The 25,508-nt window shown below is 49.8% G+C and overlaps 1 pseudogene; it reads right to left on the reverse strand.

The window, feature by feature from the left end:
* LOC131492391 (src substrate cortactin-like) overlaps nt 1-22,335 on the reverse strand; it is a 62,184-nt pseudogene extending 39,849 nt beyond the window's left edge.
* Between the last annotated feature and the right edge of the window lie 3,173 nt (nt 22,336-25,508).

Consider the following 25,508-nt stretch of genomic DNA (forward strand, 5'->3'; position numbering starts at 1 on the left):
TGTCTCCCTCTCTCTCTGCCCCTCCCCCGTTCATGCTCTGTCTCTCTCTGTCCCAAAAATAAAAAAAAAAAAAAAAAAAAAACGTTGAAAAAAAAAGACTAACCGCATACTGCATTTGCACGCTGCCCCTTGTGTTGCTTGGAGCAGGCATAGTATCTGCACCACAGAGGCTGGATTCAGCCAGTCGTGTCTTAATCCTGCCGACGCCTCCTGTTGGTGAGTAGAGGGCACCGTCCGTGCAGGCCACAGTCGGACACCCTGTGTCCTGTCTGCGCAATGTCCATGTGAGCCAGGAGAGCCGCAGCAGGCTCACTTAGGGACTTTCAGAAATACACAGACACGCAGACGCACATAGACTCACAAACACACACACATACACACACGCACACACACGCACACACACACACACACACACACACACACACGAGCTTCTCTACACCTGCTAAGAGGATGCTGGTGTTTGTGTGCTTACACTTAAAGAGGTTGGTGTGTTCTCAGTTTTTCCAGAGAAAACTGTATTTCCACTCTTTTCGTAAAAAAAGAAGTTTGGGTTCAGTGTCTGCTAATGTCTTTTTTGGTAGGGAGGCAGGATTGCTGTTGGAGCAGTAGGAAATTTTCCAGGTCTGAGCTGACCTTCCCGGTCGTTCGGGAGCAAGTGGCACTGGCCTTTGCCTGGTCTGGTGGAGCTCCCGGGTCAACAGGCCCTGGCTGGCTTGTTTTACGCACACCTTCTTGAATGGACCAGGCCCAAGAGGATTCTCGTCCTCACATGAGTGACACTGGTGGCCTCTCAGTTGAGATTAGCTTTTGAAAGCGGAAGCACATTGCCCTCTGAGGCGCTGAGTTTGAACATGGAGATTTCGGGTGTGGGCCCCGGAGCCCGGCCCTCTTCTCCCTGCTCTGAGGACCTCCAGGGGTGGGCTTTGTTCTGCTCTCATCCTGTTTTCCTGTCTCAGCCACAGTGTTTGATTGTTGGGAGCTCCTGGCTGGAGGCCAGGTGGAGCCTATGACACTTGAACTTAGGGTAGTGAGTTTGAGCCCCATTTTGGAGTGGAGATTACTTAAAATCCTGACAAAATAAAAGAATAGTTGATTGATTCCTTCATCTTGTTTTTTTTAATTTGGGAACTTTCAGTCTTAAGCCAGTAGGAACTCAATCGAATAATTCTCATTGATAATGCAAAATGCTTCATATTTTCTCTAGATTCTCAAATCTCTTCAGCCAGGAAGGTCTTTGGGGAGGGGGGACACGCGCTAGGCCCCACCTGGGGCCCCGGAAGGTGCTTTTCGGGCTGTCTTAAGACTGATTCTTTCCTTTTATCTTGCAGTTTACCCACACTGCTTCTCCCGATGGTCTTGCAGCGCGCTGAGCCCAGCAGTGACTACATTTGAAACTTCAACCATATCTTTCATCTGTTAATCCTTGTTATATGAACCCTGAGATATTTTATTACAGTGTTTGATTACTGAAAAATTCGTGAATAGGATAGAGAAACTCATTTAGCATTTAATGTTTCGTACATTTCTGTAAATTTGTCACTCCCTATAGAGAGTTCCTGACTTTCATGTATATCCGGGCTATAAATATCCTTTGGAATCAATTGATGTTCTTATATCTCAGTTTAGTCTTTCAAATGAATGTACTGTCATGGCTGTATGTATGAATCCTACGACAAATACGGTCTTTTATAACCTGTGCATGTATTGTAATTATCATTGTTTAATTGTTTGTTAAGAAACCCTGACAGAGAAAAGGATTTTACCATGTTTGTAAAATCACCGTGACACAGCCTGCATTATCCTTTACGAATGTCCCTTAGCTCTACAACCATGGTTTTGATATAAGCAGACTTAATTTGCAGCAATTGTCGCTGTGTTTTAATGACTCACCTTAACTACACTTTTTCTAGCAAGAAATGCTTTCTTGTGCAGTGTGAAGAGATTAAAAATATCTGGTGTTGACTATCAGCTAATGAAACTTGGAGTGCAAAGCTGATTGAAACACTGTGAAAATCTCCCAGGGCCGGTATGCTCTTTCTGAGCCTGGTCCCTGGGGGCCTGGGCAGTTTGCCTGGAGTGACCCGCACAACCTGGGAGCCGAGACCCCAGAAAGCCTGGGTGGGGCAACCTGGCCACCTCTTCCCCGGAACCCTGCCCACCCCCTTCTCTCCCCCAACCCGAACCTTAGACCCCTGGCAGCAGAACTCTCAGAGGACCAATCAGGGTGCACTGGTCTCCCACCTCGGGCCAGGGCGCTGGGTGCTCAGCACAGAGCAAGATGCAAGATCCTGGAAACAATGGAGTGCAACCCTAATAAAGGCCTTATTGTTCTTACGGAAATCAGCTGTTTAGATTTGTTTGTAAACAAGTTTAAGGAGTGGACCTCATTCTCCATTTGTAGATTTTATTTAATTTTTTTTAATGTTTCTTTATTATTGAAAGACAGAGAGAGAGACAGAGCATGAGCATGGATGCCGCAGAGACAGGAGAAGACACACAATCCGAAGCAGGCTCCAGGCTCTGAGCTGTCTGTCAGCACGGGGCCGGGCGTGGGGCTCGAACTCACGAACTGTGAGATCATGACCTGAGCTGAAGTCGGACGCGTAAGTGACTGAGCCACCCAGGCGCCCCATCTCCATGTGTAGATTTTGAGGAGAGAGCCATTTCAGGTTAGAGTAGCCAACGTAACTTATAATTTTGAGGTGGCATATAAAAAAGCCACCAAGGAATGTGCTCAGATCATGGAGCCTTATTTCTTATGCAGCTGGGACAGAGATAGAAACGACACGTCTCTTTACATGTCGTTTCTGCTTTTCATTGGACGTTTGACAGTTTCCCTGTGTTTTCTATTCATCTTTTGTGAACTTCCTGATTGTATGACAGAGTAGGTACCGTCTACTTTGAACTCGTTTTATCACGGCATTATTTATTGCTGGCTTTCAAGGCAGTAGTGGAGCGTTTCTCACTGCCAATAAAGACTTGTGAGAATAAGCTGCCTTGACTTGAGAAGTGGCTGCCGTGGTTTTCTCTGGTGCTCGGGGCCATGAAGGCACTTCTGCCACGTGGAAGTAGTAGTGTGGAAACCAGCTGATAGAATACCACAGCTGGAAGTGGCAGTTCAGGACAGGGGTGTCCTCCACAGGAGGGCCAAGTGTCCAGACCCCAGGGTAGCGGCCCCGGAATCAGTGCAGCCGGGGGCCCAGGCAATAGGCCAACAGGGCAGGGCGACTCTTCCACGGTCAGGGCCAGCTGAGGCTGCTCTTCCTCCAGGACCCCAGGAGACTGGAGTGTGTGCGTGTGCGCATGTGTTTACAGGCGCGTGCTTTCCACCCAGTCTCCACTCCTCTTCCACCCTCTGTGTGGGCTTTCCTGTCCTGCTGCTGTCCTCTCAAGGTCCCAAGAAGTGCCCAGGGCTGCATCCTTCCCCCATCGTCTCAGCCCCTGGAACCCACTAGGCTGCTTCTCCCGAAGCTCAGACCCAGTGCTGAGTCTTATACCAGCCAGTGTGGCAGGCGGGAGGGTCTGCCCGCACTGGGGGCTGGCAGCCACCACCAGGCCAACTCAAGAGGCTCTGGCACAAGATCCCTGTCGCTCAGGCGACCCTGGGACGGTTCCTTCCCTCCCCGCCACGGAGAGGCTGCACACAGGGTTTCGGAGACACGCACCGGGGCACATCCAGCAGTTAGAGGGTACGTTGGCCTCTCCTGTGCAACCGGTGGCCACCGTCCCACTGGCTTGGAGTGTCTTTGGTGCGTCTGGCCAGCCATCCACAGAGAAGGCAAACAGAACCTTTCTCCACTGGTGCTGGGGGGCGGCCCACAGCTTAGCCTCCAGGCCTGGGAGCCATGGCTCTGGTTTCCAGGCCAGGATGCTCTTGGAAAATTAAGTAAAAGCTATTTTTAAACTTCTAATGGGAACAAAATAATGGAAGTTGCTTTAAAAATCATTAACTACGGGTGCCGGTGTGGCTCAGTTGGTTGAGCATCTGCCTCTTGATCTCGGCTCAGGTCATAGTCTCATGGTTTGTGGGGTTTGAGCATGGCATCGGTCTCTGCGCTGACAGCACGGACCCTGCTTGGCATTCTCTCTCTCCCCTCCCCCGCTCACGCAAGTGCTTGCTCTCAAAATGAACGTAAAAAAATAAAAAAATTTAACTTGTAATTAAAGCAGTGACTAAAGGATTGTCACATTGCACAAATAGAGGGTTGAGGATGTCTTCATCTCCAACACCTTATTTTCTTTTTTATGTTACCTTTAAATTTTGTAAAAGTTGTGTTCATTTTGAGAGGGACAGAGAGAGAGAGGAGGAGGGGCAGAGACAGAGGGAGAGAGAATCCCAAGCGGGTTCCTCACTGTCAGCACAAACCCGACATGGGACACAACTCTCACCAACAAAAAAGATCATGATGTGAGCTGAAATCAAGAGTCAGAAGCTAAACAGACTGAGCCACCCAGGTGCCCCTAATTTCGATTTATTTTTTAAGATTTGAAGCAACGTCTGCACAGACCCATGACCCTCCTACAAGAGTTGTATACTCCCCTGAGTGGCAGCTGAGTGACCCTGGTTTTGTTACTTTTTCAAATGTTTTAATGTTTGTTTATTTTTGAGAGGGAGAGACAGACACACCCACAGAATGCGACTGGGGGAGGGGCAGAGATAGAGGGAGATATAGAATCCAAAAAAGGCTCCATGCTCTTGGCTTTCAGTACAGAGCCTGACGCAGGGCTTGAACTCACCAATGGTGAGATCATGACCTGAACGGAAGTTGGACACTCAACTAGCTGAGCCACCCAGGGGCCCCTGTTTTTAACGTTTTGCCCAAAGTGCCACCACACTCATTATTTCCAGAGAAACTGTGGCTGCCCCCACCTTGGTTTTTACTCCCCTCCCTACCCCATGTGATAGTATTCTAACCGTTTCCTCCCCTTGCTTCCCTAGAAACTCATTTGTGGCCAGTGTGAGCCCTGGCACATCCACTTCAGATTTACCCGGTGGCATCTAGGTAAAGAAGTGATATGTATTGCTCAGCCACGTGGATTGCAAGGAGGACAACACAAAAGGCTCACGGTGCCACCGTATGTCTCAGTATTTACACGTGACCTCACCCACCCTCTGGGAATGCGACGCCCTGGGTTAGGTCAGGGTATGCATCAATGATTAAGTGACCCTGTGGGTTGATACTGGTGGAAGATGGGTGATGCATTCATGAGGGTTTACTGTACATCTTCCTTTGGCATTTGTGCAGAAGTTTCTAGAATAGAAAACGTTAGTGGTTGTTTAGGGATCCCCTCCGTGCGATAGATGATGTCAGCCTGGAATGACTGCTCCCTGGCCCTCACTTTGGAACGTAAAGTAGCCCGGGTTCAAACTTTGAGCTGCACCGGCAGCGGAGACACGTCTCCCATCACAAACCGGCGTGCAAGTGCCGATTCCATCTTGACGCTGCTTTCACATTTTGATTCCTGTGACATCAGGATGCGTCCTACAAGTGGTGACATGGTAGACTTGCTGAGAGGTGGCCTATGATGACATCAATGTCGCGATGGGAGGTAGGGGCTTCGCTACTACTCCCTTTGAGAGGTGGAGTCTAAGGCCTCCCCTTGAGCCTGGGTCAGCGTCAGTGATGTGCTTGTCGACATGGATGTGTAGATGGGATGCCGGGGACCCTGGGGTTCTTGTGTGTGACAGAGTGGTTCGTGGGTGTAAGTGGCATATGCTTGAGACTGGCTTGTTTCTAGGCAAAGAGGGCACTTTATTTCTCTGCTCTGTAATGTCTAACCGTGGGGTGCCTGTCGAGGCTGCTGTATCATTTCTGGGAGTTGGTGGGGAGTCGGTGGCTTGACGGATTGGTGTCTTGATCTCTGGGCAGTAACAATTACTATTCATTAGAATTGCAGCCGGCCTTTCCCTTTGCTCCCAGAAGCTCCCTGCTTTTCATGCAGACAGCATTCCCTGTGCTAGGTTGTCTCCCAGCTGCAACACGGTCCCTTCAGAGAGGTTTCCTTGGGTTATGTAATTATTTATTTATTTATTTATTCATTTATTTATTAATGTTTGTTCCTTTTTTAGAGAGGAAGATGGGGTGTGAGCAGTGGCGGAGCAGAGAGAGAGGGAGACACAGAATCAGAAGCAGGCTCCAGGCTCCTAGCTTACAGCACAGAGCTGGACGAAGGGCTCGAGATCGTGACCTGAGTCGAAGTCAGACGCTTAACCTACTGTGCCACCCTGGTGGCCCTTTTGTGTGTGTGTGGGTGCGTGTGTGTGTGTGTTTGCGTGTGTGAGTATGTGTTTAACTCACAGTAATAGAATTTTATCACTTGTAGCAAAGTCCTCATTTACAAGGAACAAAGACTGGAGGCCATGTATGCTGGCAGGTTGCAGCAATGATTTCTGTTTGCAGGAAGAGAAAACGTTATGCAGCTACAAATCTTTGGAAACGTGTTATTTTCTGTATTTTCTCAATGTGTCTGAAAACCAGTTGAGCTATTTCGTTAGTCAAATGCACTTCCTCCTTCCCTCCTTCGGATGTCTTCACAAAGCCGTGTGAAGTGTGGGAGGATGTCCTGGAGTCCTGAAAAGTTCTGCACGCCTGACGACTTGCCCTGGCGGCAGACGTCCTCCTGACGTTTTTACTCTTCATCGTGTTACACACGGATCCCTCCAGATGCCTGGGATTTCCTCAGTGGATCGCTGGGTTTCAGAGAGAGACCTGTGAACAGCCTCACCTTCCGCCTGGAAGAAAGGTCTGTGCCTTATCAAAATGAATGAAATCTTGCCATGTGCAGCTACATGGATGGAACTGGAGGATATTATGCTAAGTGAAATTCGTCAGAGAAAGAAAAAAATCATATGACTTCACTCATATGAGGACTTCAAGAGACAAAAGGGATGAACATAAGGGAAGGGAAACAAAACTAATATAAAAACAGGGAGGGGGACAAAACAGAAGAGACTCAGAAATATGGAGAACAAACAGGGATACTGGAGGGGTTGTGAGAAGGGGGGATGGGCTAAATGGGTAAAGGGCACTAGGGAATGTACTCCTGAAATCATTGTTGCAGTATATGCTAACCAATTTGGACGTAAATTTTCAAAAATAAAAAAAATAAAATTATAACAAAAAAGAAAACAGAAAGGTATGTCCCTTGTCACCATTGTGTTCCCTCCACCCAGAACACAGGAGTGAGTCCCTGAGCAAGGAAAGGGAGGGGATGCTCCCTTTGGGTGTGCGAAGATCAGATCAGGACAGAAATTTTCTGGGAGGATATTTTGTTGTTTGGAAGGTATAATCAAGAGGGCGCCTGGCTGGCTCTGCTGGAACAGCCTTGACTCTTGATTTGGGGGTCATACGGTCGTGAGTTTGAGCCCCACGTTAGGTGTAGAGATTACGTATGAATTTAGTAAATAAATAAATAAATAAAACAAATGATTAATTAATTAAATCACATTTAAAAAATCCAGCCCGGTTTCCAGTGTTGCCTGTAGTTTCCAAAGAGAATTCTGGAGCTGGGGAGCAGGAAGCATGTGGACGGTAGGCAGGGCTGCCAGGCCGGGTGTGAGGAAGGAGGCACAGGTGCTCCCCCTGTCCATTCGTGTGACCGTTTCCTCCGGCCCGAACTGCAGGTGGCTGAATTCCTGCAGTTGGGTGGCCTCTGTCCAGCTCAGGGCCGTGGGACCCACTTGACTGGAGAGGCAGAGACTGTGGGCAAATCACACAACTTTCGGTTAGCCGTTCTTTCATTCGTGAATGGGCTCCTTGGGACGACACTGTCTGGGTTCCCCTCCCAGGGCTGAGAGTTGAGTCTGTTTGCTGTCTAAAAGGCGGCAAGAGCAGATTACATCTGGGAAATTCTTGCTGGTCTTGGGGCACCTAGACAGAGTGGAGCTTTGAAGTGGTGGCTTTGAAGGGACAGTGTGGATCCTGCCTTACCTGCTGGCATACTGTTGCCCGTTCAGGGGACAGTGACAGAGGTCCCACCTGGACACTTGACAGCTGAGCCCTGATTTGCCCCTCGCTGCCATCCCGGATTTGGACTTGGAAACCCAGTGGAGCTGGAGGGGGTGGGTCCAGACGGGCTATTGTTCTGGCTGAATTCAAACTACCAGAGCACAGGTGTGGCACCCCAGAAAGCACCTACTGGTGTCCCCGGATCAGACACGTGGGTGGAGCTTCAGCTTGATCGACTTCAAATAGACTTTCAGTTGCTTCCTGGCCCCGGTGGAATTTTACCAGCACTGGTGTGGAAGACGAGTCGGTTCTCATACATAGGCTTCTCTTGATACCCTTAAAAGTTCGATATTACATTTGCGCGTGGGAAAAGTCTTGTCCTGTTTAGGTGTGAGGCGACTGTCCCTTGTCTCTGTGCCAGATGGACCCTTCCAGCTCTGATGTGCTGGTCAGAGAGCGGACAGACCATCCTCTGAGCTACCCAGTAGGAGAAAAGTCTGCATTGTACGAGCCAGATAGTTCCCCAGAGGTGTTGAAGCAGCCCTCCAATAAATCACTTGAAACAATGGAGGTGCCAGAGCCCGAGTTATGGACGTCACTATTACCCTTCCAGGAAGTACTTGAAATCAAAATGGGTCCTGTTGTTTCTCTGAAGTGAGAAAGGCCATGTAATTTGGCATTCCCTCATGTTGTTGGGCTCCTTCCTGTTTGGGTAACACTGTTGTTAGGACATAGTGAAGGCGTGAATTCTTTCCTGCTAGCTTGCTTTCTTGCTTTCTTGCTTGCTTTCTTCCTTGCTGATTTCTTGCTTTCCTTTCTTTTTGAATATTTATTTTTGAAAGAGAGACAGAGAAAGAGAGAGAGAGAGAGCACCACACGGTGGAGGGGCAGAGAGAGAGGGAGACAGAGGCTCTGAAGTGGGTTCTGCACTGATAGCACAGAGCCCGATGGGGGCTTAGGACTCACGATTGGCGAGATAATGACCTGAGCCCAAGTTGGACGCTTAACAGAGCAAGCCTCACAGGTTCCCCCGGAGGGACGTATTCTTAATGGATGACTTAAATGCACGGGTGACTCTTTGTTCTCCAGAACACTTTCCCACTCGAATTGAAACTGGAATGTTTCTGATGGTCTCAGATGCCCTTTGAGAGCAGTATTAGAAATCCCACATGATGTTGCTTTTGTGTCTGATGTAGTCATTCCCACACAGGGTTGTGCGTGTGCATTTGCTGGCCCGGCTGCCCAGCCCCCCGAGCTTAGAGCTGACAAGCTGTGGCCAGAGAGCTTGTTGGGTGGCCTCTGAGAGCCCTTCTCCCAGGTGTCCCTGACCCTGGGCTCTGCTCTTTCAGATGTGGAAAGTTTTGGCAGGCCAAACCGTGTCCAAACCCCAGGATGATGGATATGCCGATGAGACCTCTGGGAGACCAACCCGATTTTGTGGTATGAGTCACCAGTGTCCTTCTGTCTCCCTTTTCCCAAAGGTGATTTTCCTTTTGTTTTCATTTGGGTTGTCTGTGTTTCTTACAGTCCCCTGTGTGGGCTTCACTCTTCATTGGCTACACTTTTCAGAATGATGTAAGTGGAAAAGAGCAGAGATGGGGGCCAAGACCGTGAAAGTTTCTGGGCACCAGAAGCACATCTCTTAATGTTGGTGTGAAATTGGTCTTTTGAAGGGCAGAGACAAACCAGGGGGGGCAGAGCTTTCCTGTGAACCCACACGGGCACGACTTGGTCTGTCTTGGGAGCTCATGTTCCCACAACACGCGACTCCGTGCTTCTATAACTGTGTTTGCATAGGTACGTGGAGGCTTAGAATCTCCCATCACAAACAGTTCCTGTATTGACGATTCTAGCATCTTGTCTTCAATGGTGGAGATTGCGTCGAGGGACGTGGTCACCTACACTCTCTGCAACGGGGGCTCCTGCCACACACGATGTTTCTGAATATCTTCGAACTTAAACTCCCCTCCACGACTCTAATTTTCCCGCTTTGTCACTGAGCATGGGGTATACTGGAGAGCTGGTTCTACGTACTGTGTTCTCATGAAAAGCCCCAAATAGGAGAGCCGAGGGATTGTCCCGTGGGAGAGCGGGCCCTGCTCCTGACTCGGCATAGCCTTACACTGCCACCTCTCCCGGTGGTGTCTCCTAGTCAGGAAGTGTAGGTAAAAGGAACCTTGAAAGTGTGCTCAGAATTTTATTTAGGCCGCACCAGCTCCCGTCTTTAACCTCCCGTCCCTACTGTGAAGGACTATCCCTCTGACCTGTGTGGGTCACCTGCGGTGCTTGTCTTCCTTGGCCCCAATATCTTGCAGGAAAATGAAGCTGTTCTTGGCTGAGGCAGTGCCAGGAAATCATCCCCAAAAGAGGGTGAAGTCTGTCGTGTGGGTATTTTAGACACAAGTGTAGGTTCCTCCCTGACTTGCTGAGCCCACACCTTCCACAGAAGCCACGTGAGGATGTCGAGGCCCTGGGAGCCGACTCCCGAGCCGGTGAAGTCACCGTTGCTCTCATCGTCGTTTCTGTTCCCGTGGCTTTGAAACATGCTGGATGTTGGGAGAACCCCTGGGACAGTTGTGGGCACCCTGTGGCCGTTCCAGGTGTTGGAGCCGATTCTACCCCCAGCACCATTCCCAAGGACACTGGGCAGTGGCCAGGGCTGGTTTGCAGGCTGGTTTGCAGGGTAGGCTGCACCCCAGGTGGTGCAGAAACAGTAGGAGGGGGAAAGAGAAGGCAGAAAAGGTGAGGTGTCTGCCTGAAGGCCAACAGAGGCACAGGGGGCAGAGAAAAGAGTTCACGTGGTTCTAAAGCGTGTCAGCTCAGTTAGATGAGCAGACACCATGTTTTTTTTTTTTTTGTTTGGCTTGGTTTGGTTTTCCAAAAGGGAAATTAGGCAGTCCATGTCAGGCCAGAGAAGACAGGGAAGATCCCTGAAACAAAAGGGGTTTCGGCAGCAGCTTGGGAAGTTTCCTTCAAATCTTCATCCGGAGGTAGAGTAGCCAGAGACCATTTGCTCTCATCATCCTAGTTCTTAATCCAGGGAATGAATGAGAGAGAAGCCCGCACATATAGGTACAGTAAGCAGAGTGTATAGGGAGAAACAGTGAGGGAGAGAGTCAGAGTCCCTATATCGTGGATGGCCTGTGGAAAATACACCGCCCAATTTCAGTGCATGGATTTATTGACAATGACTGCTGCCTTGGTTGGGAATACTGCCCTGTAGCCGACGGTCATTTCAAAGACACCACAATAGCAGTGTCAAAGCCCTGTGTGCCTCAGAAGACACTGTCACTTCCTCCAAGTTAGTCTTAGGCCACGGCAGGCATGGCAAGAGTGCCATAGCTAAGATCTCATGTAATTCACCTAGTCAATGAGTGGATAGGTCCTCATTTAATTGTCTTGCTTTTTCACAGTGTCTTTTCTGTTTTTGTTTCTTTAATGCCAGTTAGTGAATATGAAGAGTTATATTACTTTCAAGTCTACTATTCCATAGATCACTCTGTGTTCATCATGACAAGGACACCGTTCAAACACCATCACCGATTTCACCACCCCCCAGTGCATCCCACCACCCCTATGGTACTATCAGATTGTTTCATCTTAAGAGTCTGTTTCTTCATTGTTCTCTCTCTCTCTGTCTCACTCTGTCTCTCAGTGTTTCCATTTGCTTGTCTGTTACTTCAATTAAACATATGAGTAAAATTACTGGATGGTACTTGCCTTTTTCTGGTTGACTTCTTTCCCATACCATCATATTCTCTACCTCCATCTGGGTCCTATAGTTGGATGTATATCTATATCAATATCTAAATCTATATCTATATCTATATAATCGATATATATTGATATATGAATAAATATATATGTTTACATATATCTATATATCTATAGATTCATATAAACATATAGAGATGTAGATACATTCATGGATATAGTCATGGATATATATGTATAGGTATGTAATTATGTATATAAATATGTAAAGACGTATATGGGTATATGTGGATATATAAATATATATATACACATATGTTTGGATATAAATGAATACACATATGGATATGTATTTTGATATATATATAAGTACATGTATATGGATATATACAGACATATATATGAATATATATATCAATCATATATATCCATATATATATCCATATATCCATATCCATGTATATATATACATGTATATCAGTGATATATATATATATATCCATATATATCAGTGATATATATATATCCATGTATATCAGTGATATATATATATATGTATATATATCAGCAAAAACAAGGAATGAATACTTTCCATTTGCAGGGACATGTTTGAAGTAGTTAGTATTCTGCTAAGCGAAATAAGTCTGTGAGATAAAGACAAATCCCATGCAATACTTTCACTCATATGTAGAATTGAAGAAACAAAGAAGCACAGGGAAAAGGTAAGGGATAAATTGAAACTCTATTAGGATTCACTGCCACGGACATTTGAGAAATTCATTACGGAAACTGTCTCTCCCCACAACAGAAACAATTCATTCGTATTTTACAGACATTGGAAAATGTGGCCAACACTATCCCCAATCAGAAAGCAATCCTGGAATCATTAATGATTACCCAGCAATACTGCCCTTGGTTCCCCACACAAGGAACTTGTGGTCTTAACAATTGGGAACAAGTAGGGAAAACATTTAAAGCTGGGCATTCTGAGGGGGTAACATTCCCCCTGAGGTCATCCTCGCTTGGTCCATTGTTGACACTGCCCCCTCCCCTTCCGTTCACAGGATGTTTATACAGATGTCAAATTACCCCGAATAGAGGAAAGACCTGAGCTTTAGGACAGTCAGCCTGTGCCTTTGGTGCCTTTGCAGACAAGAGACACTCTCCCTCCCTCAAAGGGTGGGAGGATGTGGAGCCTCTAAAAACCTCACCGAGCAGTTCTGACAAAGTCCTCGCCCCCATGCAGAAGAGAACGCACGAAGGAACCCCATAAGGCTGGTCACTTCCAGCTGTTTCCGTCGTCAAGCAACATGGGCAATAGGTCCGTGAAGGCCTGCTCTTTCCGATAGGAAAAGAATGGCAACAATCAGTTCAGCTGCATGTCCATCACAGCCCTTTTACCACGGGCACTTTTAAAAAATACTCGTGCTACTTACTCCACGCGGCCCGGACTGGGGCTCTCTCATGAGCCTCATTTTGACTCCAGCCCAGTGTGCCGTCTGTGCCCACGAGGTTCAGGCAGCTTGTGTGGTTCCTGCCTTACAGACCTTTGATGCTGCTATTGCCGTGTCTTTCGAATGACTGTCTGCCACAGAACAGTCTAGCCAACCAAGGCAGCAAGCCCAGCTTCCACTCATTGTCAGAAACAATGCAGTGAAATGGTGTGGTGTATTTTACACAGGCGGTTTCTACTCCTACATGCCACGTCGGGGAGAGAGTCTGAACAGCACTGAAGACGATCCAAGACAAGGCCCTGATCAGCAGGGTGCACGGCGGGCAGAGGGGCGTGGGTAGCAGGCAGGGGGTGCGCACTCCAGGGCCAAGTCCACCGCCTCACGACAGACGGGCAGGCCAGTGACAGGAAGTGTCCCGCGGGAGCACCAGCAGCTTCCCTGGGCAAATGCCGAGCTGGTGGTGTTTCCAGTCGTGGGGTTTAATTCATCTTTTAAAGATCTCTGGGTTTTTAATTCATACGTGAGCTCTCTATTGTTAACGGTTGGCAATGATTTTCAAAATCTGAAACGTGCACGGGCACCTGGGTGGCTCATTTGGTGAAGCATCAGACTCCTGGTTTCACAATCAAGTCATGATCTCGTGGCTTGTGAGTTTAAGCACCACGTCAGGCTCTGCACTGACAGTGTGGAGCCTCCTTGGAAATCTCTCTCTCCCTCTCTCTGCCGCTTCCCAGTTTATTATAAATAAATAAATAAATAAATACATGCATGAATACACACATACACACATACATAAATGAATAAATAAACAAACAAAGAAAGAAATAAACGAAGAAAATCACACAAAATTTAAACGTGCATGAACTCCTGGTGACTCAGGTGTGCGAGCTATTGACTTGTGATATAGGGGTTGTATGTTTGAGCAGCACACGTGTGTACGGATGACTTCAAAAAGATAAAATCTTTATGAACATTTCTAACATGCACGCGAAATAAAACATTGCAAAAGAGCCAACAATCTGCAGCCTCTGCGGGAGGGTACTGCGTCTCTAACACACCCCGCATGCACACATCAGTGTATAACTGATGCCTGGCAGGGATTTTAACGAGGGACAGGAAAACCAGCAGGGCCTGCAGGGACAATCTGGCAGCATCCACCAAAATTTTACATTCCACCTTCCGTGACCCGGCAATTCCTCTTCTAGAAATTTATGCTTCTTAATAATCACTAATGTCTATGACACAAGAGAACAAGGTTTTTAACTTCAAAAACTGCATAGCGCCTGGATCCCATGGTCCAGAGAAGAAGGAAGTAGCTTGGGAGACTTGGGCCCTTCACGGGACTGGGGTTGAGCTGGCATCCGAAGGACGACAATCCCCCTAAAGCCATGGAAGAGACAGGAGTGCTCTCACATGTTCAGGTAAAAAGGCTGGGAGTGTAATGTGGGCCTGTCTCCCCGGGTCCTATTCTGGGGACGCAGGAGGCGTCCCACACGACGGGGCCCCAAGCGGTGAGGACGTGCTGCCACAGGCTGACCTTTCTGTGACTCGTGTCTCTCGGTCATGCCCTGGAGATTGAAGTCCACGACACTCTTGTCCACGTGCTTTGCCTTGAGGCTGTACTTGATGCCAAAGTCGCTCGAGTAATTTGAGGGGACTGGACAGGGGTCGGGGACAAAGACCGACGATGGACTGGTCTCTCGTCTATCACTCACGACAGCAACATTCCGGAATTAGGAGTCACCAGGACATGACGCACACGTATGAAAACACCACCCACGGTCACACATCAGTGAGCCGGCCTCGGCCTACAACTTGTGCCCTGGGCAGCGAGGACCCCAAGCCTGTGATGGGTACCTGCTTCTTGGGGCAGAAACGAGCCGCGTTCCCACTCGGGAAACTAACCCTTTGGAAGCTACTCACTTACCATCCCTTTCCAAAGGGACAGGAAATGCCCACACCTGGCCACAGCACCCGCGCCCTGGCTCATCTGATGACAAGCAAGAGGCGGAAGAAACCGGCTTGCTCAAGACACATCAAGTCCTCTGAGAAGGTGACACTCTTTCATTGGTAAAAAAGGTTCTACAACATGGGCACAACTGAAAGGTCAGCCAGTGACGTATTCGAGAGCACCCGTGTCCAGTAAAAGTGAACCATCATTAATTGAAAGGCTCGGGTTTACATTGTTGGGGGAGAAGATAGCTCTTCACTGACCAGGCCCCAGAGCCGACTGTCCAGGGAACACTGCTCAGAAAGACAGCTTCCGTGGCGGTGACACAGGACCCACGCACCCGGAGAGCACAGTCTCCCCCAGAGGAGACACCGCACTCCCCAGGAAACCACCTCCGGGGACATTGGCTTCTCCCCCTGCTCGACTGGCCTCAGGCCTTAGCTTTCTGAGAGGCGTGTTTCTCAGTTTTCCCCTGGTATTCAAAACCCACAACAGAGTGCAATTACCACAAGAAGGGAAACACGTTTTTAGAGGTCTCCAAAACAGGTCATCTGATCCCAGAATGCGTGTGAAAGGTTTGAAACCACAAACCGTGTTATTTTTTGACCTCTGCCTTCCTAAGCCATGGGCAGGCCTGCCTCACGCGCAAAGCTCTGGGGATGGAAACTTTCGGCCAGGAAACATTCTGCAACGCCCAGTAGGCAGTGCGGGTGGACCGGTAGCCACCTGCAGGCCCTGCACGGCAAGTTGTGCTCGTGGACTTCAGCCCCGCAATGCCAACCCTCGGCGACCCCCTCCCGCCACAAGCACACCTGCTTTCCCATGAGCTCTTCCAAGAACAATACTATCATCAGTAACCACAACGGGCATGGTGGGGGGGCATCTGCGCACACGGCCCTAGGAGACATGAATCCCCGTCGCCCCGTTTTACAAGCAGGTAACGCAGAACCGCAGCTGACATGTGGTAAAGCCTGAATGCAGACAGAGGGTTAACTCCAAAACCCAACTGCTGTGATGTAAAACAGGGTATACACGGCCCTCAGTCAGAGACTGAGAGACTGAGGCCCAGAGGCGCCAGGACACCGGGCCTTAGCCCTGGAAACGGGCACGTGTGCGGCACTCTGCCATGTCTGCCCTGAACACCACCGGGTCACAGTGATACCCATGCAGGGAGCCTGGTTAGAAATGGTCCCCACGGGCACGGTCTTAGGCAGTGGAAGGCTGTCTGTCCCTGGTCTATGTGATCTGTAGATACCAATGTGGGGGATTTCTACAAGAAACAGTGTTCCTCTTCTCACTTGTTAACCTGGAACATCATCTGAGTCAGGGACTGGGGCGGGGGGCTTCTAGAAGCTCTGCACCTGGACGGCACCCCACAGGCCTGAGTCGAGGTGCTATCTCGAGAGGCCCAGTGCATTCCCTGGTCTAGAGGGAGGGGCTCCGTCACCTGCACTCTGGTTCCCATGACGCCTCACTCACCTGGTCAACTCTGCCCACCTGGACACCAAACTTGCCTCCAATGCCCCTGATGGACTGGATCTGGGACGAGTGCTTGGAGAGCTTCGACTGATACTCGTGGCCGACAGCTGACTGAAACAGGTCACAGAGCAAAGGTGTCAGCTGCCGGGCATAGCAGCTGTATCAGACACCCCCGGGCATGGTCCTCGGGGAACAGGCCCCCACCTTTGTCCACACCAGGGCTCCTCCTGGGAACAGGCTCTGTGTGCAAGCTGGTGGAGGAGGGATCCCGGAAGCCAGCCAAGACCCTACCAGGTGGGGATTGTGATCTGAGGGGCGTGGGGAAAGGGCCACGAGGCCGGGACCCTCCCCAGCCGAGTCTGACACCTGGCACCCACAGATGGCGATACAATCGCTAGCTCTGTAAAGCGAGGCACTTGCCCACCGTGTGGCATAGGAATGAGGACCAGAGATTTGCGGCGACAGGCGGAGACAGACTCACGCTCTTGGTGACACCATGCACTCCACCACTCTACACAGAAACTGCAATTGCAACGCCTGCTCTATCCACATACAGGGTCTGCCACGCAGGAAAGTCTAGGCTTCCCGCCACTCTGGCCTCGGTGGGACCAGCTACCCGGGCATCACAGCACTTTGCAAACAAAGCTTCTGGAATGCAGCCCCCACCGAGCATTTATATACAAGCCCGTTTCTGAGATCTGCCCACCAAGTTCAGTAAATGCCAGATGTCCCACATCCTCCAAAGCTGAAAATATGGACTACCGAGCTCCCAGGCAGCCCCGGCCCTGCCTGGCCTCCCAGTACCAGGCTCTGTCCCCAGTGTGGACGGCCCAGACGTGTGACCCAGTGCGGGCATCTGAACCTTCCCTCTTACTGCCTGGGACACGGCACATACACACCCCTCCACCTGGTCTCTCCAGGGCCGTACAAGATACCTGGGTCAGGAGAGGCCGGGGTGAAGAGGAAATCAGGAGGCCCTTCTCAGCACAGTTCAAGGGAGAGAGTGGCGAGGTTTATTCCAAACTTCGGAGCCCTGCCACTCTCTCCCCTCCCCGGCTCTGCTCTGATGTCCATCCTGCCTGGAGACCTGAGGCACACTGGCCTCCCACAGCCTCTGGGTTTTTACTCAAAAGTGCTGACAAAGCTCCCCTGGAGGACAGCCTGCGGAAGGGACTCCCCAGCACAAAACTTAGCAGAAAGGAGTTGTAAGAGAGCTTTTCTAAGAGTACTGCCAGACAGGCAGAGTGGCAATTTTTCCAAGTTTTTTCTTTAATCAAAACAGGTTGATCCAACTGAGAAAATCATGCCTATAACTAGGCATCAGCACCAGGGAGGGCGTGGTCTGGAAGCCTAGTCTCATGGCCCAGGCAGGAGGTTTGGCCGAGGCCAGGAACGAGCCGAGGAGCGAGAGCAGGAATGAGGTCCACCTCACTGGCTCACCCGCAGACAAGGGCTGGATGCCAGACAGCAGTGCGCACTGGGCCTGGCGGCTGCCACACCTGCCCAGGCCACACTCGTGCAAACAGTGCCTGCCTGAGCAGAGTTTTCCTCTCCAAGACTCCATCACATTCTCCTCAAATCTTAACACAGGGATCTCAGGGCTCTTTCCAACTCAGAGAGGACAGGTTACAAAGAACTTCAGAGATATGTGTTTTTGAATCTCATTTTTTAAACTTTATTTTTTATTTTGACTGAGACAAAGACAGAGCATTTCAGGGAGTGCAGAGATATTGAGAGAGAGAGAATCCCTAGGAGGCTCTGCACTGACAGGAGACAGCCCGATGCAGTGCTCAAACCCAGGAACCGTGAGATCATGACCTGAGCCGAAACCGGGACTCAGACACATAATAGACTGAGCCACCTAGATTTCTGACAAGTTGGTCCAATCTGGAAGAGCTGGAAGCCAACTTGCCTACAGGTGCAGGGAGGCACGGAGAGAGGGGCTGTGAGCCCATGGCAGCACCCCACCAAATTCGTCTGTAAGGGCAGTCTCCCCACTATACCAGGTGTAGACACCTGGGCAGTTCCGTCAGCTGTCTGGGTACCATCACCGCAGCGGCTGGTAACTCATGAGATATCGCTGAGCGCCTGCACGGTGCCAGGCCAGGCACGAGGTAAGGAAGACAGGCCCCAGCCCCAGAGAGCCTCCACGGAAATACAGTAATGTCCAGGGTGAGTGAAGGACCACAGGCAGAAGACACGGGGGAAAGGCAGCTGCAGACAGGCTGGCGGGAAGGAGGGCTCCTCAGGGAAGCTTCGGGGTCCAGTAAGGACAGAGCCCAAGGTGTTGAGAGGACAACAGAAGCAGAGAAACCAGCAGTGACAGCTTTGTTGTTACTGCCATCAAGTTTCTCCTTGATAGATTCATTGTTTGCCCCAATGTGTCATTTTGCCAACCCAGAGCTAGAGACCCAGACAGACCATGAATTTCTCTCCGTTTCAAATCCCTACAACCCCATGGGCACAGGCTTTGTTTCCGGAAGGAAAGGCTTCAACCTGTTTCTCTCACTGTCCCAAGCACACGGGCGGTGACGGGTTGTCTGTTTGTACTGCAAAAGGCAACCAGGCAACTTTGTAGAATCCAAAGATGATTCCACTCCCCACTCTGCCTGTCTAGGTATCTCCGGGAATGACAGTCACACCAGGAAACGTCCCTGTCTGTTTCCTGTAGCTCACTCTTGGTCCAACCCCAGCGTAGGCAAATTCCAGACCTGGTGTTCGGTGCCCTTAGGACCCCCTAAATATATGCTCTGTGTGAACACAGTTCAGCGTGGCTCACTGTGACCCAGTGGTGCAGTTCTGCACTTGGCTCAACACTGAGTCCGATCTGAGCAGCATCTGGAATTACAAGGGATAGGTTAGAATTATAGACCAGAAATTCCGTATCAGCTGATGGCTTCCCTTCTGTGCATAACAGAGGCAGACATCTGTTGGGCCAGAATAAGAGACACTGCTCAAACTGGGAAATTCACATCTACAGGGAGGTCTGCAAATGTATACAGGTACCTCCCTGGAGAAACATGTAACACATCACCCCGCTACACCGTAGTCTCTTGCAAGGGGCGTGGAATAGAGCGGACGAGCTCCGGGTGTCTCAGGACAGAGGATGCAAAGTGCCACCAAAGGCTGATGTGTGCAGTCAACCATGCTGAGCCCTATAGCTGGATGGCAGAGGAGGCTTGCCCACTGTCCTCAGTGAGTGCTCTCTCCCGGACTCACGGGAAGTGACTCTACACAGAGGGCCAGGTTAGACTGTTCTGTCAAGGTCGTCAGTGCCTGAAGGACAGCAAAGCACCTGCTGGCTGAAGCCTCGCCCGCACACTGAAGGACAGCCCCAGGTCTGGTTCTGGCACCAGCTGGCTGAAGGCTAGCCTACGCCGTGAAGGAGAGTCTCTGATCTGGTTCTGGTCTACAGACTGGCACAGATTAGGCTCGTGGTGAACTGGGGGCAGCAGTGACACCAACACCCACACTCAAGATGCTTCTGGGCTTCTGTCCTCCACCCAGAGTCCCCCCACCACCCCCCAGTAAGGCCTTCTGCCACATTGCCCACACCCCGGCACACATGAGAATCCTAAAAGAGCTTCTAAAATGCAGGAACACCTCATGAGAAAGGTCAGTCAACAGAGGAGGATCTCACCTTCAACGCATGGACTCAACGCTCTTCTGCAAGAAGTCTGAGCCCCTACTTCGCCAACTCTGTGCCCGCAGTGAAACGGCACATGCTGCCAACACTGACCTTGTCCATCCAGTCCTGCCACATGCCGAACTTCCTGCCATAACCATGAGAGGCTTTTGTTCCTCTTTCAAGCTCTTTTCCTTGAGGGTCTCGTGTTCTTAAAACTCATTCTCTCTCAACTTCTGTATGCTTGAAGGGAAGGAAGGGAAGGGAAGAGAAGAGAAGAGAAGAGAAGAGAAGAGAAGAAAGAGAAGGGAAGAGAAGAGAAGAGAAGAGAGAAGAAGAGAAGAGAAGAGACAGAACTGGGAAGGTGGGAGGCTGTCGGTGCCTTCTAAGACGACACGTGAGGTCACGTGGTGGGATCTCTACACCACTAGGCCCCATTCCTCCACACCCCCAGTCCCTGCCTTTGCCAGTCTCCCCTTAGTCTGCCAGGCCCATCTTGTCAGTAGGACTCAGAGTCAAGTCTACAGGGAAAACAGAAACTAATGTGCTCCGCCCGGAGCACAGGGGGAGTCATCCCAAATCCAAGAGTAGCTGTACTAAAATGGGAATTTTCTATATTCATATGGAGAAAAGGTTCTCTTTCATCAGGTAGCGGGATTAGGAGAAGCACTTTGCAAGCCTCAGCTCATAGCAGAGGGGGAAAGCAAGTCAACAATCCCACATCGCAGAGACTTTGAGGACACTAGTCAAAGACAGTGAGGCAAAAAGTTTAGACAACATCTCTTTACTTGAAGTACTACTGGGTTTACATATTCTTACATATTCGAAGGTGACCTAAGAGACTATCAGAATTTATCATCTAAAGCCCCTTTCTACATTTAACACTGGGAATAGTGAAGCAGATCCCAAGCTGTGGTCAAAATATGGCAGGTCAAGAAGCCTTTAGAGCTGTCGCAATCAGGGGACCACAAAATGGCACAAAGACCACCCCACAGGGCTGTCCAGGGGTCACCACGTCCACACATCTGGATGGCAATCCCAGAGTATAACGAAAAAGCAAACCAGCCCTGGCCACTGCCCAGTGTCCTTGGGAATGGTGATGGGGGTAGAACCGGCTCCAAGACCTGGAGCCAGCCACAGGGTGCCCACAACTGTCCCAGGGGTTCTCCCAACATCCAGCATGTTTCAAAGCCACGGGAACAGAAACGACGATGAGAGCAATGGTGACTTCACCGGCTCGGGAGTCGGCTCCCAGGGCCTCCACATTCTCACGTGGCTTCTGTGGAGGTGTGGGCTCAGCAAGTCAGGGAGGAACCTACACTTGTGTCTAAAATACCCACACGACAGACTTCGCACTCTTTTGGGGATGATTTCCTGGCTCTGCCTCAGCCAAGAACAGCTTCATTTTCCTGAAAGATATTGGGGCCAAGGAAGTCAAGCACCACAGGTGACCAAACAGATCAGAGGGATGGTCCCTCACAGTAGGGACGGGAAGGTCCAATCGGAAGCCGGTGCAGCCTAAAGAAAAGTCTGAGCACAGTTTCAAGGCTCCTTTTACCTACACTTCCTGACTAGGAAACACCACCGGGAGAGGTGGCAGCGTAAGGCCATGCCGAGTCAGGTGCAGGGCCCGCTCTCCCACGGGACAATCCCTCGGCTCTCCTATTTGGGGCTTTTCATGAGAATATGGGACTTAGAAAGCAGCTCCCCAGTATACCCCACGTGCAGTGACAAAGCAGGAAAATTAGAGTCGTGGAGGGGAGTTTAACTTCGAAAGTATTCAAAGACATGGTGTGTGGCAGGAACACCCACTTGCAGAGAGCGTAGGTGAACGAGTCCTTGATGAAATCTCCCCTCTTGAAGACAAGATGCTTGAATCATCAATACTGTTTGTGATGGGAGATTCTAAGCCACCACGTACCTACGCGAACACATGTATAGAAGCACAGAGTCATGTGTTGTGGGAACATCAGCTCCCAAGACAGACCAAGTCGTGCCAGTGTGGGTTCACAGGAAAGCTGTGTCCCCCTGGTCTGTGTCTCTGCCTTTCAAAAGACCAATTTCACTCCAGCATTAAGATAGTCTCTTCCTTGATGTGCTCATGGTGCCCAGAAACTTTCACGGTCTTGGCCCCCATCTCTGCTCCTTTCCACTTACATCATTCAGAAAAGTGTAGTCAATGAGGAGTGAAGCCCACACAGGGGATTGTAAGAAACACAAAACCCAAATGAAAACAAGAGGAAAATCACCTTTGGGAAAAAGGAGACAGAAGGACACTGGTTACTCATAGCACAAAATAAGGTCAGTCTCCCATGGGTCTCATCAGCACCCCCTCTCCCTGGGGAATGGACATGGTGTGGCCTTCCTAAGATTCCACATCTGAAAGAGCAGGGCCCGGGGTCAGGGACACCTGGGAGAACGGCTCTCAGAGGCCACAACAAGCTCTCTGGCCACAGTGTGACAGCTCTAAGCTTGGGGGGGCTGGGCAGCCGGGCCACCAAATGCCCACCCACAACCCCGTGCAGGAATGACTACATCAGACACAAAAGAAACATCATGTGGGATTTCTAACACTGCTTTCAAAGGGCATCTGAGACCATCAGAAACATTCCGGCTTCAATTCAGTTAAGAAAATGTTCTGGAAAACAAAAAGTCACCCATGCAGTTAAGTCATCCATTAAGAATGCACCCATCCAGGGGCACCTGGGGGCCTCAGTCTGTTAAGCATCCGACTTTGGCTGAGGTCATTATATTGCCACTCATGAGTCCCAGCCCCACATTGGGTCTGCGCTGTCAGTGCAGAACCCACTTTGGATCCTCTGTCTCCCTCGCTCCCTGCCCCTCCCCCGTTGTGGCTCTCTCTCTCTCTCTCTCTCTCTCTCATTAATAAACATCAATAAAGTAAAGAAAGCAAGCAAGTAAGAAAGAAAACATGCCTTCACTAAGTCATGACAATAGTGTTGTCCAAACATGAAGGAGCCCAACAACGTGAGCGATTCCTCGGTTCCATGGACTTTCTCACTTCAAAGAAACAACAGGAATCATTTTGATATCAAGTACTTCCTGGAAGGGTAATAGTGACATCCCTAACTCAGGCTCTGACAATCGTGTCCGTTTTTTCAAGTGATTTCTTGGAGGGCTGCTTCACACCTCGCGGGGGAAATATCTGGCTGGTACAATGTGGACTTTTCTCCTACTGGGAATCTCAGAGGATGTGCTGTCCCCTCCACCTCCAGCACATGAGTGCTAGAAGGGTCCATCTGGCACCGAGACCAAGGACAGCAGACTCACACCTGAACAGGACAAGACTCTTCCCACCCGCAAATGTAAAATCGAACTTTCACGGGTTTCAAGAGAAACTATGTATGAGAACCGACTCGTTTTCCACACCAGTACTAGTAAGACTTCACCTGGGCCAGGAAGCAAATGAAACACTATTTTAAGTCGATCAAGGGGAAACTACACCCATGTGTCTCAACTGGGGACACCCAGTGGGTGCTTTTTGGGGTGCCACACTAGGGTGCTCCTGGGGCTTGAATTCAGCCAGAACAAAAGCCTGTGTGGACCCGCCCCCTCCAGCTCTACTGGGTCTCAAGTCCAAATCCGGGATGGCAGCGAGGGGCAAATCAGGGCACAGCTCTCAAGTGCCCAGATGCGACCCCTGTCACTGTGCCCTGAAAGGGCAACAGTTTGCTAGCAGGTAAGGCAGGATCCACACTGTCCCTTCAAGGCCACCTCAAATCTCGCTCCCGTCTCTCTAGGTATCCTAAGCCTGGCACGAATTTCCCAGATGCAATCTACTGTGGACGCGGTTTTAAACATCAGACTCAAATCTCAGTCCTGGGAGGGGAAACCAGGCAGTGTCTCGCCGGGGCGCCCATTCACAAACGAAACAATGGCAGACCGGAAGTTGTGTGATTTGTACACAGTCTCTGCCTCTCCAGTCAAGTGTGCCCCATGGCCCCGAGCTGGGAAGAGGCCACCCAACTGCATGCACGACTTAAGCTGCCTGCAGTTCGGACCAGGGGAAACTGTCACACAAAAGGACAGGGTCTCTGGGGAGGGCCGGTGAGGCTAAATCTCCCGGAGGGTGAAGGTGAAAGAGGGCTTTGCCTGTTGTTCTAGACTCATGAGGAAAACTCGGCAAGGCCACACCATTCCTGGCCCTTCTGGAAGCCAGCCTCATCAGAGGGCAGGGTGAGCACCTGTGCCTGATTCCTCACATCCTGCCTGGCAGCCATGCCCACAGTCCATATGCTCCTGCTCCCCAGCTCCTGAGTTCTCTTTGAAAACCACAGGCAACAGAGGAAACGGAGCTGGATTTTTAAAATGTCATTTATTTATATTGATTGATTGATTGATTGATTGATAGGTAATCTCTACACCTAACGTGGGACTCAATCTCACGACCCTGTGACCCCGAGATCAAGAGTCACATGCTGGTCCAACAGAGCCAGCCAGGCGCCCTCTTGACTTTACCTTATAAACAACAAAATATCCTCCCAGAAAAAATTTCTATCCTGATCTGATCTCCGCACACCCAAAGGGAGAATCCCCTCCCCATCCTTGCCCAGGGACTCACTGCTGTGGTCTGAGGGGAAGGAATACCATGGTGACAAGGCACAGACTTTTCTTTTTTGTTTTAATTTTCTGTTTTTGTTTTGTTTTGTTTTGTTTTATAATTTACCTCCAAATTGGTTAGCATATACTGCAACAATGATTTCAGGAGTACATTCCTTAGTGCCCTTTACCCATTTAGCCCATCCCCCCTCACAACCCCTCCAGTATCCCTCAGTGTGTTCTCCATATTTATGAGTCTCTTCTGTTTTGTCCCCCTCCCTGTTTTTATATTAGTTTTGTTTCCCTTCCCTTATGTTCATCCCTTTTGTCTCTTGAAGTCCTCATATGAGTGAAGTCATATGATTTTTGTCTTTCTCTGACTAATTTCACTTAGCATAATATCCTCCAGTTCCATGCATGTAACTGCAAATGGCAAGATTTCATTCATTTTGATAAGGCACAGACCTTTCTTCCTGGCGGAAGGTGAGAGGCTGCTCACAGGTCTCTCTCTGAAACCCAGCGATCCACTGAGGAACTCCCAGGCATCTGGAGGGATCCGTGTGTAACACGATGAAGAGTAAAAACGTCAGGAGGACGTCTGCCGCCAGGGCAAGTCGTCAGGCGTGCAGACCTTTTCAGGACTCCAGGACATCCTTTCACACTTCACACGGCTTTGTGAAGAAATCCGAAGGAGGGAAGGAGGAAGTGCATTTGGCTAACGAAATAGCTCAACTGGTTTTCAGACACATTGAGAAAATACAGAAAATAACAAGCTT

This window comes from Neofelis nebulosa, chromosome 13, assembly GCF_028018385.1.
Source record: "Neofelis nebulosa isolate mNeoNeb1 chromosome 13, mNeoNeb1.pri, whole genome shotgun sequence".
Classification (NCBI taxonomy): Eukaryota; Metazoa; Chordata; class Mammalia; order Carnivora; family Felidae; genus Neofelis; species Neofelis nebulosa.